The 15,629-nt window shown below is 44.8% G+C and overlaps 1 long non-coding RNA gene across 1 annotated transcript; it reads right to left on the bottom strand.

Annotated features, from left to right (window-relative positions):
* Positions 1-2,901: 2,901 nt before the first annotated feature.
* On the bottom strand, positions 2,902-15,580 carry LOC142358797 (uncharacterized). The gene is made up of 3 exons (XR_012761855.1): positions 15,476-15,580; positions 4,990-5,167; positions 2,902-3,257 (listed from the first exon to the last, which is right to left on the bottom strand). It is a non-coding gene; the product is annotated as an uncharacterized LOC142358797 (long non-coding RNA).
* Positions 15,581-15,629: the final 49 nt, after the last annotated feature.

The following is a 15,629-nucleotide window of genomic DNA, read 5'->3' as shown; positions in this document are numbered from 1 at the left end:
TAAACAGCCCCAGTCCCTTCAGCCACTCCTCATACGACTTTTTCTCCAGACCCCTCACCAGCCTCCTTGCCCTTCTCTGGACACGCTCCAGCAACTCAATGTCCTTCTTGTAGTGAGGGGCCCAAAACTGAACACAGTACTCGAGGTGCAGCCACACCAGTGCCAAGCACAGGGGCACGATCACCTCCCTACTGCTGCTGCCCACACTGTTCCTGATACAAGCCAGGATGCTGTTGGCCTTCTTGGCCACCTGGGCACACTGCTGGCTCATGGTCAGCCGGCTGTCAACTAACACCCCAAGCTCCTTTTCCGACGGGCAGCTTGCCAGCCACTCCTCCCCAAGCCTGTAGCTTTGCCTGGGGTTATTGTGACCCAAGGGCAGGACCCAGCACTCAGCCTTGTTGAACCTCAGGTTGCCTTACCAGAGCCAGTTGTAGCCTGAATACACTGCTTTGCTAGACTGAAGGACAAGAGGGCTGGATTTACCGTGGATTCTGGGAGGGGTTCAGTGTTCTGGGGACTGGCCATTGATGCCCTGGTAATTTGTTGACATTGATTGGCCCACAGGGGTTATTTTCACTTGGTGCATGAGCAGTAGAACACCCTACAGTGCATCACGGGTGGCACACATAAAGAACAAGTTCTGCGGGACGGCAGTCGGCTTAGTTCCCTGTGAACGGTAAGAAATGTGCAGTATGACCTAGCACACCGCTTGGTGTCACAGCCCCCTCTTACGTATCCTGTGCTGCATCCAAGCCCAAACTCCTCATCCTTTCTCAGGGCTTTCAGCCCACTTCCCCCATTCCTTGGCTGCGGGCTGGGCAAACCCAAGCAGCTGCTGAACGTAGGAGTCGCTGTGCTCTCCTGCCGTCCCACGGGGATGCAGGGGAAGCTGCAGTCTTGCTTAGCAGCCTCCCGGCGTTGTCGCCCCCGGGGGCAGCTGGGCTCTGCAGGCCGCCCAGCCCAGGCTGTCTTCAGAACCACCAAGTGCTCTCCACCACCGTGCAGGCAGCAGTCCGGACTCCTGGTGTCTCCCGGCGAGTGCAAGGCATGTGGCTCTCCTCCCTGGTCTTCTATGGAAAGACAAAATGTGTGTGTCGTTCCTCTCCACAGAAGGAAACTATTTCAATAACAGCCTCCCACGCGGAGCTGAAGCTGAAAATTGTAACCGTTTCTGGAACATGAATATCTACATACATTTGCATATCCTTATTCAGATAGATATACACCTAATACAGAAATGTTTGCAGATTCCATCCCTGTGGGGGAGGTTGGCACTTCATGAAACCATTTCACAACGCATCAAAACTTGATAGCTAACAGTTATAATAAAATATTTTATGTATTAAAATTACAGCTAATGCTGTTTCTTCTACAGTTTGGTTAGTTTATACTTTATATGATTTTGAAACTGAAAAATTTACAGGCAGATCAAGACTGTCATAACAAGCAAATACTAATGTCTTATCTCCACCACTGAGGAGTTGTTTAGCAAATGCACATTTTTTGTGGTCGTGAAAGAGGAATCCTGATGGGACACACCAAAGCGTAGAGGAACTGACAGTATCTGCTGGGACCACGCCCACAATCCAGCTAGGCCAGTGTCCTTCACCTGGCAGCGGTGTCGCCCAGTGCTTTGGTAGAAGTCCCCTCGCAGGAGGCACTGTGGAACAACCATGGGGCAGTTTCGTGTTTCAGCCTTCCATTATCTCTCACCAGGGTCTTACAGTTTAGCTTTTTAGCACGTGTAGTTGTTCAGAACCATTCTCTTTCAGGCCCCGTGTTTCTTGAGCAGTCCTGTGTCTTGTACACAAAATAAACTGGCAAGAGACAGAACTAATATACAGAGGTATAAATTAGCTTTGGCAACAATTTAACGAGCGTTTGATCAGTTTCTCCTTTGAAATTGTTTCTTACAGTTGATTTTTTAATGCTCTGATTAGCCAAGAGATCTTGTGGTGTTTCCTAAGGGGAAAAAGATAGTCAATAAAAAGATAAACATCATTAAAGAGAGTAATATAGAGAATAAATCTGAGATACTACAGACCCGATCAACTGTAACATTTCTACTGACTTTCACATATGTGAGACTGAATCCAATGTGAATAAAGATTTTTTTTTTTCCTCGTTGCAAATATTCAACTGAAGCCACGAGAAGGCATGGCGGGTATTTCTCATTTGTAGTAACATCATCATTATGCTTTTAGAGTAATGGGAGAAGAAAATTTGAAATGCTGTCAGATGGAGTTGGATTTCTCAGTGGAGAAACTTCTCTTTTGCTTAGTTCTGTTCTCAGGATTTACACTCACAGGTGAATCCTTGCTTTTGCCTATTCGTATGGCATTCAATCCTATTCACGTGTTATTTTTATGACTTTTATTTCCACCTGAAATTCTAACATGAACGGCATCTGATTCCCAGGGTCTGCCTCCCGCCCTCTAATTGCATGTGCCAGAACAAGAGGGTGGAGGACTGCGTCATACTCGGCTTCTCCCCAGGTATGCACAGTTTGCTGTATCCCTGACAGTAAAAACAATTCCTGGCCAAAGACAGCCCAGGTTTCTTACTCTGCTCACCCAGCTGAGGCTTGTGCAGTTTCTGTGCCTCGTGGTGTTTGCCCTTCTGCTTGTAGGCTGCATTGCTGTTCTGCAGCGGTCACAGAACTGGCACAACGCGCTTCCTTTGCATCATCAGTAAACAATGGGAAGAATTTGGAAGCAGAGCCTAATAATTGGTAATCAATGTTCTCTCAGTTCATGGTCAACAGTGCCCAGAGGGCTGTGTCATATCCACTAAACCATGTCAGTTGTGGCTGAAGTGCGTTTAAGAACAAGAAAAACAAGGAAGAATGCAAGAACAAAGAAGATTGTGTGTGTGAATGAATTTATTATAGTTGACTGATGGTGGGGAATGCCACTTACTGCATGGAGTGAGGACTTAGGGTCTGCAGTGGACAACAGTAATTAAAAATTTCGTAGGAAATATACTTGTACACATGCCCCTTACATACTTCTTGAGTAAGAATCAAATCAAATGCGATACATTCACATAGCCTACCTCTCTAAAGAAGTGTACAGGTATTAATACTCTTGGACGCCAATCTGAGATATTTTTAAAGGCAAAGAAACATGGATACTGTGTGCAGCCTGAGAAACCATCACGGCAAAGGTGAAGTGCTGAGGTCCCATCCTGCTCTCCAGGCTGCTGACACTGTTGCTGTGGGTTCACTGTTACATTCACATGCGTCTGTCTTCTCCCTCAAAGAAGAAATGGGCATCAGCAAAATTTTTGAGAAATTATTGATCTAAACCCTTACAGTAAGAAGGAGCATTATTTTCATTGCACATACAAGACAGCGCAAGCTGAAATACACAAAGAGAATCAACGACGAACGCAAGCATCCTGGCCAGGACGACACAGAACATCAAGAACAGTCTCCGCAACTGGAGGTACGTGAACAAGATCTGAGATAACACCGTTCAGCCAGGTGAAGGCCAGCCTGTTTGTGCAGGAGAGAGCCTGTTTCTCAGCCTCCTGGGCAGTCAACATCCGCAGACTATTTCATACAGCACAGGGGCACACGTTAGAAAACGTTGCGTAACTGGGCTCCGCTAAAGGCCACTCAGGAGGAGAGAGAAACGGGAGAAGGCTGATAAGCTGCCTCTATCAGTTAGACTGAGGTGGAAACAAGCACACACCGCCCTCAGGCAAGTGACCTCTTGGAAGCATCAGCCAGACCCCTGGTTTTAACACGCTAAACCCCGTGTGCCACGTTCAGACTGTCTGCAGCGCGTGGACGCTTTGTCAGGTCTTACGCGGCCTGCTCAGAACAAGTATGTCTGTGTGTGACTGGAGTAAACCTTCTTGGAAGGAGCAATCCCGCCGGGGCTTGGGCAACACCTTAGGCTCTGTTAACCACTTTAAAGCGGTTCTCTTCTGTAACACTTAATACTTTTTCTCAGTTTTTACCCTTCCTGAAGAGTTTTTTTGTCAGGGTTTCATTAACATTAAAATCGGGTTAGTTGAAAGAGGAGAAATCCCATTTCTTCTTAATTTCAATTTACTATCAAGTTCTTCACTTTTCTAGTAACAGCCAATATTTTTTTCATAGTGTTTATGCTAAAAGTGCAATTTAAACAAATTGTGTCTATGGAAGTTTTTTATCTTCTAAAATTTAAAGGAAAAGAGTAGGACCCCTCACAGCAATCATTCACTAATAACAAAGCTTCAGATTCTACCAACCACGTAGATTTCATCTGATGTATTTTTAAATGTTTTCCTTCATCCACATTTGTATTAATAAAAGTTAAAATACTTCAAAAATATTTGCTCTCTAGTTTACTAAAAAGGGGCTTTTCCATAGCAGAAAATATGACCTTTTGGGTCTGACCACAGATGAAAGAAAGCTTGAGGACCAAAACAGAACGCTGTGCCTCCACATGTATGTAAGCCCCACAGCTAAACCAAGGCACGCAGAGCACCCAGTGCATGCATTTTCAAGCCCACCAACTGGGCACCTCCCAGCTGGAGACCAGCTCTGCAGGCTCTGCACTCTTCACCCTGGTTTTCTGAGGGGCAAGAACTTCTCAGACTTCACGAAATATTGCCCACTGCAAACTGGCTGTGGCTGTAGCTCAGGGTCCTGCAGCCTCCTCCCAAGTATTTATTTACCTCAGTGGGTTGGGGACTCACGAAGCCTCTTGCTGCAGATCCCCCACCTGAGCTGACAAACTGTCCACGCATCATCAGGCAGTAGGAGCATTTTTGTGTCATCTGCTATTTCTCATACTGATGGCTCTTGTAGTATTTCTCACAGGCAAAGTAGCCTGCAAACATGCATTAGGCTCTTTTCTAATGCCCCCAAAGTAGTTTGTGACTTAGGTACAGTAAGAGCACTGGTCTTCAACTTAGGAGATACAGAATCGAAGACACATGGGGTATTTTTAGTCTCAGCCAGAAAGGGGATCAGAAGCGGGAAAACCTGCTTACCTTCCAGTTCTGCTCCCCTGATGCATATTCTTGGGAGCTTCGATTCCAGGATGAGTCATGCCAGAAACTCTCCTGTATCTGAGGCAGCTTGATGCTGTAAATGGTCAACAAAGGGAGACAGCTGCTCTCAAGTGCAGGAAGCAAGTGTTTCCTTGAACCCCAAAATCCATGCCGTCTTCTAAAAATAAATACAAAGCAGACAGGTATTTCAGAAAGAACAAATGAGCACAAGGGAAACGCCTTCACCTTGATCTAAGCTCCAGGGATGCAGGCCTTGATAATAAAATGTTCTTTAGCAGCATTTTACCTCTATAAATCTGGTAACACTCTAAAAGGAGGCCAGTACATACATCTTACAGATGGGGAAACTAAGCCCTTGGAGGTGGAATGACTTGGCCAACACAAGACCTGGGGTCTGCCTGTATTGGATTAGACGCATTTCATCCAGACAAAAGCGCTATCTCTGACTACAACCACCAGACACATCACAGGAAAGTACAAGAAAACCCACATTACATGTGTTGACAAATCTGCCTAATATTGTGCAGTGCAGAAGGGAGGTTGATGCACTTGGTAAGTTTAATCTTCAGTCCAATAAAAGCCATAGGAAATTATTTTTTCTTTTGTTTTGTATGATACAAGTAGGGTATGAAAATGTGTGCTCCCAAAAAGATGAAAAAGCTCAGAACTGCAGTTTTAAATTACACCATCAATGTCATGCAAACCACCCTGAAATTGAAGAGCCACTTAAAGAGCTTAGTTAAACTGTCATGTCTCTGAAGGCTGCAACTCGAGGGACATGAAACCTTGTCTTTAACTATTGAAATGCAAAGAGAGAAAGTCACAGAGAAGGAACTTGTATAACACTGGCATGGATAAATTTCAATACTAGCGTGACACCCAGGGAAATTTGCTCCTTGGTTATCTGAGGCACAGGCAGTGAGATTCAGCTGAAACCAGAGGAAGCTGTGAATTGCTTGCAGTGTTCTGACTTACAGGGGACTTCAGAATCATCGGGGAGACAGAAAAAAACACTGCTGGTCTTCAGAGAGTTCATGGAAAACAGCCCCAAACTAGAAATGAAACTAAATATTTATTAACATCCAAGTCTAACTAAAAGAACACCCTCTCCCGTGGAAATAGCAGAGTAGAGACACCTGTCCAAGACCACCTTTCCATCAGATGCAATTTTAATCCATTTTTATTTTGCATTTTTCCATTGATTAAAAGTCATACTATCATCGTAAGTCTCCCCTGAGTGAGCTGAAGGGGTTCAGCAGTACATCTTAGCACTCCGATGAGGATTTCTACTGAATAGTGTGTCAGAAGGATGACATTTTTACATAGCTGCATGATTATTAGAATTTAAGAACTGTTGTGGTTAGGTAAGATCTAAGATTCATTAGAACTATAAATTTAAATTAACTGACATCACTTAAAAGTGCATGACCATTTTATTTTAATCTTAACTATTGTTAATTCACTTATTAAGAGCCTTCTGCTAAGGCTGACCACTTGCACTTCATAATAAAGAGAACACCAAAAGTCTTACCTGGCGTTAAAGAGCTGTCACAGACATAAATGCTCTACGCGAGGATATCAAAGACAATTCCTATCAGACCACATGATAGTAAGAATACACAGAGATAGTGGCTGACCTTGGGTGTGTCATTTAAACTGAAGGTTCAGAGATGGTCTCACATCATCAGAGTTGTGAGGACAACATTGCTCATTACAAATTATCCTTTAGAGAGCAAGTAATTATGTACTGCCGAGCACTAGACTATTATTAAATGTGCTGTATTTAAATGGAGCTCCGAGTCTAAATTATCCTGACACACAAAGTATTCCACTGTTACACTGGACACCTTATTTCAATAATCTGCATGCTCCAGGTCATTCCTGCACCGGGTCCACTTAAGAAGGTCCCTTCTGCACAGCATCACAAAACATAAGCAGGGTCTAGCAATGTACTAGCATGAAGCAGCAGTTGTCACAGCACAACTTTTTCTTCCCTTTCCTGCGATAGGAAAGGTACGTGTCACTCCATACGATAGGCTCTGACCCACACTTTCTGAGGAACAGAGATGGTCAGTCCTGCTGCTCCATGCACTTACTCCTGTCTTCACAGAGTCAGAGACTGAGATTAAAAAAAAAAGCAGTGCTTGTTAAATAACGATCCTCTTCAGTAGACGCCACATCACATATAAGACACATTTACATCCGCTTCTCATTTTTTCAGCCTAGAATGTCTCTGCTTTCTTTTTTATTCACTATTTTATAGTAGTCAGTAACATGTTTCATATTTTTCAGGAGACAAATCCCTCCTCCAAAGACTTGAAGTGCATACTGGAACTCTGCATGGGAGTAAAGCCTGAAAATAGACCATCTTTCTGCACTTCAAAGGCTCTAGAATAATCTGGCAGACAAGTTACATTAAAGAACACAAAATGCAGATTCAGAAATAAAAAATGAGTAAGAGAAAGTAAATCTTCAACTTGCAGCCAAACAAATGGACATTCTGTAGATCATTTTTAGAAATAAGACACAGGACTTGTCTTCGAGTCTCTAACAGTTAGTCTTTTTTATTACTACAAACTGTCTTTAAATCTGTCTCGTCATTTTTATATGATCAATCTTTTCCTTTTTCTTTCTGTAACTTCTGCACCCATTGCCTAGCTGGACTTTTTGTTCTATAACCTTCTCCTTTCACTTCCCAAATAAAAAGATCATTTCATATTCAGTAAATTAAACCCATGGCTTTCCGTGTATGTCTTGGAACAGTACACTTTTCTGCAAGAAAAAGAAACATGGTTTCCAGATAAAACATCAGAATGACATAAACACAGAAACAATGTGCCTTCGGGGAGTAAGAAAACACTCCAGGGCTGATTATATTTGCCAGAACGTTGAACATGGACTCATCAGATTGATTAAGTCTGTCATAACAGCAAATCATTAAGCCATAAAAGAGAAAATTCAATATACTTTCTAGAGACAGAAGTCTATTTTTAAACAATCCAAATAATATTGCTTTTAGAAAATCCCTGTTGCTTTACCGCACTACTATTTTGAGCAGGGCTTTGATGTCAAAGATGCTGTAGTAATAAAACCACAGACATTGCAATGTTAATTTTTCTTTTTTATTACACGACATACCCATCTGGGCCCATGTCAGGAAGGAGAAACTTGCCAGGCAAGGAGCAACCAGTGCCATACAGCACAGCAGGGGAAGGAAAGAGCTGAGGGGAAAAGGACCGACACAGATTCTGCGTGGAGGGAAAAACTCTTGTTGAAGAGCAATGCAGTTACAAGGGAGTTTCCACAAAAACTTCCTTATTCTGTGAAAACCTGATCTGATCTGGAGGGAATTCCAGCGTCAGCCTAAAGCAAGGCAGTAACAAGCTGAAGCAAGCTAGCGAATGGAGGGAATCCCAGACAGTCAGATGCCTGTCCAGAGAGATCCCGGTCTCTGGCACACAACGCGTAGGGCCATGCGGTGCTTCAAGAGCTGCAAATTCTTGGGAGTCAGAGTTCACGTTCTCCTGACATCACGCTTCCTGTGCGGTATAACTGCAAGTTTTGTACACAAAACAAGGAAAACATCACAGCAACCATAGCTGGCTTCATGCTTCACGAGGCAGCCGCCCAGATTTTTTTAGCTGCCAGATGTAGCCGCTGCCCTGTCAACCCATCAAAGTATGTTTGTCCTCAAGTGATCGATCGCAGAAGGGCTGAAGGAAGAAACTTTTTTTTTCTTTTTTTAACAGCAAATCACTTTTCTCATTGCTTGAGTATCCAGTGGCTGAGGAGAAACACGTTTTCCTGCAGATACGAGCTCAGCTTGTGAGCGCTATGGACATTCTTTTATAGATAAAAGACTCACTGCTCACTAAAAATATCCAGCTTTTGAAGTAGAAATGATCCTTCTGCAGCATCTCTGGACTTCAGAGCAACTCAGAAGCCAGCATGATTTGCTATGACCCCACTCCCTCAGCGTTCCCCAGCATGAAATTATCTTGAAGGAGAAAAAGTAAAATGAAAGTATTTGAAATGTTTCTCCTCAACATCTCCACTTCTCTGAGGAAGATTCTACTAAGACAAAAATAGGTAGCATTGGCAAGACCACTACAGACTTTCAAACAGGTAAGATCTAGCATGAAATTATTAATTGCTCCTCATCATAAGGGCCATTGAAAAGATATACAGTGATTTATTTACACAAGTATTTAAACTGTACCACAGAAAAGAGAAGGAAAAACATACTGTTACAGGGGAAAAACCATCTTCAAAAGCTATGTATCTATAGATTCTTTGCTGTCTGCAACAGCCTGAAGCTTGCAGTTCATCAGCTAGTCTTTAACCTGCACTCTCTGCAAATTCATGATTTCACTGGGGTGAAAAAAAGGGGCTATATGTGAGTCACAGTTCCTACAGCTGAAGAGCTAAAACTAAGATTTGTTCCATGTGAAGCCAAGATCAAAAACTGTCCTAGCTTTAGTGTCCATCCTGTCGTTTACCCGGTCAACAAAATGTTTTTAAGTTTCAAAGACTACCTTTTGCACAGTAGCACATGAACAGTAATAACAGCGGAGCTCAGCCGTCCCTCTTTGTATTTTCTTTTCAGATTTCTCCCTAATCTTTCAAATTTATGATTTTGCATCTGATTTTACATCTGATTATTGCTCCTCTTCTTGGCTAGATATCAAGGACTGCTGATACCTAAGGCTGGTATTCTTATCCTTAGAGCCTGAGTGAGCCAAATGTATGACTCACAAAGTCCCATCTAATAGTCTCTCTTTCTGAGTTTCTGTTCAAAAAGCCCAAGCTTACAATGAGATAAATTGAAATGAAAAGACTCAGGCTGAAACACACACATAGCCTTAAATAGCTGAAAATCCACCGTGAGCTTGCAAAGTGCAAAGCATTTCATTTTTAAGATCTCTTCCATGCTTCTGTCAGAACCGTATGGAGCTTCCATTTCCTTATATTCTACACCTACGCTACCCTAGGCTATAATCCACACTAGAATATAGTGGCCAAATACATGCAGGAGTTTAAAACATAATTGTATATATGCACATTAGCTGTACAGGATGGTATTTTTTCCCTGAGCTGACACAATTATGACTGACAGCAAAGACCATTGAAATGTATTTAGTCATTTTCAACCAAGCTATTTGATTTATAGTTACCTCCCAGGTACTCATTTGCATTTACAATTACAATTACAATGCAAGAAAACAAGATTGTTGGTGATGTAGCATCATGTGCTGGGATGTCACTAGATGCCACTTCATAGAAGATGGAGATCCCTTTCTAGTTTTTAGAATTTCTGTCTTAATTTTCAGCAGTGCAAACACCTTAGATTTCAGTGTATTTCAAATGCTCAGAACCTACACAAATTAGACTGCATTATCCGGGATGTCGTAATGTCGATAATTCATCTAATACCAGGTGCTCAGCCTCTGCGTAGAAATAAAGGAAGAATCCAGAAACTGGAAGAAAAATTTACGACCCCTAATATCTCATCTCTCAGTTAAGTTGCTGTACAGAAACTGGAAGCCATTGGAAATGCAGCCTCACCTATAAATCTTGCTCCTTTTCTACTTTTTAACCACCTCGGGAGTGACGCTGTAACCGTTTGCTTCACCGGCCAGGCAGCGAGGGCTCAGACCGAAGCCCACAGCGGTTATCGACCAGACTGCCCATCGCAGTGACCCCACAAGGCTGTCAAACATTTGACGGCCATTTTGGGGATGATGAGATAGAATCTTGTTACTCCTATGTACATAGTATTTTCAGCCATGATTTAGACAGTCTTGTCCCTAACAATTTGTGCATTGCATAAGGATTCTTTTTGTAGTATCTATACATTCTGTCATGTACAGTGTAAGTTTTGTAAAGCATAAATTAATGTATTATGTTCAAATACACATATAGTTTGTATACTAACATTAAAAAGGTTTATCAAAGCAGAATTAAAATTGAGCTCTGAAAACTAACTCTAAACTTTCTGATTTTCAAAGGCTGAAGCCTGTTGGGGTTTTTTTTTAATAAAAACATTGCATTTTTTGACACTGTTGAATTTCTTTGTGAGGCTGTATTTTTCTTTGTAAGCAAAGAAGAAAAATATGAGGAAACCCTTAGTATAGTTGCAGATTCCCTGGTACAAATATTATTTCATGTAACACAAAATTAGTATGGCTCCCTCTCTTCTTTTAACTGAAAATACCAGCACTCGAGCTGGGCAGGAATTTTCCCACACAAAGGACATTGCTGAAGAATTCTCATTAATTAAAAACAATGCTGAGAATTAATTTCTTAAGTGTCTAACTTTTATACATTCAGGTACAAGATGGTAACCCTCTCTGCCCTTTACAGTCAATGAGGAGACACAAACGATCCAGAAAGTGACTCCCCTCTGCCTAAGGCAGGCCCTTCCAGGTGGCAAATCAGCTCGCCCCGGCCAGACACCTGCCTGAGAACACGACAAACCACCTTCAGGGATGTCTGCTGCTCTCCACCATCAAGGGCAGGCAGGGTGACTGGCTCATCGCTCAAGATTCTCCTAAATCTGTGACAGAAATTCCACCTAAAGTGTTTACTGAAAACACAAGGGTTAAGGTTAATTTTTCAGGTTCTGCCATTCTCTGCCAGCCAAGGACTGCAGGCACCACGCTATCTGACCCCGTGGGCTGCCCACACTCTGCAGTCTGGAGAGGAACTTTGAAGAGCTGAGTTTCAGAAACATTACTGAAATGTCCGTTTTTCCAGGGAGTTTTTTAGATTTTTTTTTTCCCTTTAAGAGCATGAAAACACCTGGAGCACCAAGGTTTCTTATGAATCAGAACTGTTCAGACGCAACAACTTTAACTGGAACCCTGCTTATTTCTTGACTGTGATATTTGCGGATCTGGCATTAGAAAAACACAGCTATTTTTTAACACCTGGTTCAATCTAGTTTATAACTTTGCACCTGATACATTCTCCCCCATTAAGTCAAATTTATGCTAATACCGTCGTGATTAGCAAATACTATTTAAAGCTGGTTTATGGTATGATTTCTGAATAAGGCAGGCATCTAGATTCAGTGGATTTCAGCCAGGAATATTATATCTGGTGAATTTCAGCTATTATATTATAGGACAACATGAACTTCACAAGTTATCTATAGGTATCCCTGCAAAACAGTGGAATAGTCTATAGGATGACAAGCAGTGACAACTAGGGAGAAGTCTTTTCCATGCTGGGTAAGCCTGTGCTTTTGCTGAACGGAATGCAATCTCTAGCATTGGAAACGGCAGAAATTCAGTATTTAAGTGACTTTGTGAAAAATGCAGTTATCCACGTGAAACTCACTCGATTCTGAAGACGTAGGTCTTGAAACGCAGGAGTACGTACTTAAACAATTCCCAAACTGGATTGTATAGGCTGTGCTCTGCAGGGCTTAATGAAAGGTGAAGCAAAGGGCACCAAGCTGGCAGGCTCAGCTCAACAGCTGTGTATCTTCTCCTTCTGAAGAAGCCTTAGCTGGTGACATCTCTGGCCTCTCTGCACTGTATTTCACGGCGTGGTGTGGGCAGACCTTAACTCATCCTATAAATCATACCATATCCTGAAAGACAGATTTTCTTCCTTTTTTTTCCCCCTCTGAAAAATGCTTCAGGCTATAACTTCACAGCTAAAACACTCTGCTTTTCCTTAGGATCTAGAAAAAGCAGCAAAGGCACAGAAGGGATACATTTTTGTCTTCCTTAGATTCATTTGAGCTCTTGGGGAAATACCTAATAATGCATTTACAGCATGCTGTTTTCAAAGCACTATCTATTAAAATATTAATATCCTATTCATCTCAGCCCCATAGTGAAGCAGGTGATTTCATATTTCTGCTGCTTTACAGAGGCATGGATAAGTACTTGGAAGGATACTTTTCAGAGCCGAACACAAGAAGCACGTCTTCACGCTCCACAGTTAGAAGACGATATCCTCCCTGGCAGTGTTCAAGGCCAGGTTGGATGGAGCTCTGAGCAACCTGGTCTCATGGAAGATGTCCCTGCGCATGGCAAGGGGGTTGGAACCAGATGATCTTTAAGGTCCCTTCCAACACAAACCATTCTATGATTCTATGATATCCCACATCAATCCACCCAAGTACGCATACGCAGCAGGAGTCAGACCCAGGAAACACGCAATCAGGACGCCCAGTTTTAAGGCACCAAGGGCCAAAGCACACACCAAACAGTACACTTACTCTGCACTTGTGTAGTTTTTTTTTAAGCATAGGAACTGGATCAATAGCCACTTTTCATGGCAAGTATCACTGGATTCATTTTAGAATCAGAGAAACTGATGCACATTAAATTAAACCCATTGCTCAAAGGTATTTGATACCTGCTGGCAGTATGGTAGAGAGTTTCAGACTACACGCAATTTACAGGTCAAGTCTGTCGCAGTATATAAAAGCAACTACTATTTTCTTCTAAAATGGCAGTGCTGTTGCTTACCTGGTGCATGAGATGCAAGTGCATCTCCTTTTCTCTCTCAGGGAATTCCTACGCACAGCTCTTGCCTTTCTGAAAACCATTCTGCTCCTCAGAGCCCTGCAATGACGGCAAGGAACAGAGCTATTCACCGCCCTTCTAGCTGAAGCTGGTTTTCTCTACAAAAGATCCAACAATTAAACCCACTTTGGGCTAGAAAAGGAAAACAATTGTATGCTTGTAGGTAAAGTATTCAGCTAGAAGAAGCCAGTCCTGTTTAATGTCATGTTTAAGCAGCCAGGACTATTGCGCCCAAATAACTGAGTCCCTAGCCAAGTATGGGTAATATCAGGCTACGTTAACGTTTGTTTTACCCTCCTCCTGGTGCAGTAAGTCTTTGGATTTAGGGACTGCGGAAAGGCAGCTGGAGCTCATCTTTATTGTGCCGTTCTGTATCTTTAGTTCCAACCCTTATGCCTGCCTCCAAGTAGGATGCTAAACCATCCCTTGGAATTATGCATCAGTATCACATCCTCATTTTGCAGCCTCATACCCAGTAAGTCACTGGCCAGGACACTCTCCCAGCCTATGGGCAGACCTTAACTCCCTACTTTATTTGAGGGAGATCTAAACCCATTTTCCCATGTTAGGCGCTAGCTTAACTACTAATTAACTTGATGTGCAGCATTCTCAGTTCTTTCTGTTGTAACTCTTCCGAACTTAGGGGATAATTAGTTAGCCATTGGATCTGAGAAAAAGAAAGATACAGAGCATGATTCAGTAATGTAATGACTGAGAGAGAAAAGACCTGAATTTCCATCTGCCTCGCTTAAGAATTTTACAGGCTATATATAGGCTTCAGCTCTTTCCAGAAGGGTTGGATTAGAGGGAAAAAAATAAAGCAAGCTAGAATTGAGCTGACAAAAAGGATGTTACTGGTGAACAGACTCAACAGAGTACTCGGCAGACGCAAAGGGACCTGATACAAAGTGGAGAAAGGGGAGACTAGAGACGTGGTACTTCTAGAGGGAGAAAGTGTAGAGGTGCGCAGCTTTACTCGTGGAAATCCTGCCAGGGCCATGCCTTCTGCAGACACGTTGGGCCCAACTCACCCAGCAGCCCTGGGATCCAACACTGCCGCCCTCAGAGCCTCACGCCAGCGGGAGCGAGGAAGCACTGGTCTCCTCACTGTCAGGTCCCCGCTGCCCCGCAACGCTTTCTGACAGACAGAAACACGTACTCCTGGAGAAAGTTCAGAGGGCGACTTAATGCTAACAGCAGTGCCCGTTCAATCCAGAGGCTGTAGTGGCTTTTTACTCCCCCAGCTCTGGCCTGGAGGAGGACGCAGGACTGCCTGACGGCACCGATGAGGGCAGACCACTCGGCTGCGCGTTTTGGGGTATTCACCACCCGTGGGCTGCCAGCTGGAGAGGCAGAGGCTCCCGGATACCCCACAGTGCAGGGGTAAAATGATGGCTCTGAGCAGCGGAAGGCGCGCAGCCAGCTCCCCGCGGTCGGAGCGCCCAGCCCAGTCCCACCACGCCGAGGGCAGGTGCGCTACCGCCGCCATGTTCTGGGGAGCCCGACCCGGGCAGCGCTTCCCGCCTGGGCATCCCCGGCGGGCCGAGGCGAAGGCGGGCGGCTCTGAGGCGGCAGGGCCCGCGGGCAGCGGCACCGGCCCTCACGGCCACCCCCGGGGCTGCGAGAAAGGGCCTCGACGCCCGAACCGCCGCGCCACGGCGCAGGGCCGGGAACAACGCAGCCGCCCGGGGAACAGCGTCCCGCAGCCCCCGAGCCCCGCGCCCGGCCCCCGGCGGTGCCCTGGGCGCGGGGGCCCCGCGGCCGCCCCACCGCCCGGCCCGGCCCCGCCCCCTCAGCGCCCAAGCCTGGCCGGGGCGGGGGCGGGGGCGGGGCGCGGCGCGGCGGGGCGGGGCGCCCTGAGGGACCACGCGCCGCGCCCCGCCCCGCCCCGCCCCGCCCGCACAGGTGCGGCGGCTCGCTACCTGGAGGGCGGGGTCACCCGCCGGCGGATGGATATTTCCGCACTTCCGAGGTGATCCTCCTCACTCTTAGGCATCCCTCCGTGCCCTTCCAAAGCCGAGCCGGGGCGGAGCGTCGCGGCCAACCCCCCCCCCCCCCCCCTCAGGGCAGCCCCGC

This window comes from Opisthocomus hoazin, chromosome 2 (genome assembly GCF_030867145.1).
Source record: "Opisthocomus hoazin isolate bOpiHoa1 chromosome 2, bOpiHoa1.hap1, whole genome shotgun sequence".
NCBI lineage: Eukaryota > Metazoa > Chordata > Aves > Opisthocomiformes > Opisthocomidae > Opisthocomus > Opisthocomus hoazin.
This window is presented reverse-complemented; position numbering and strand designations above follow the sequence as displayed.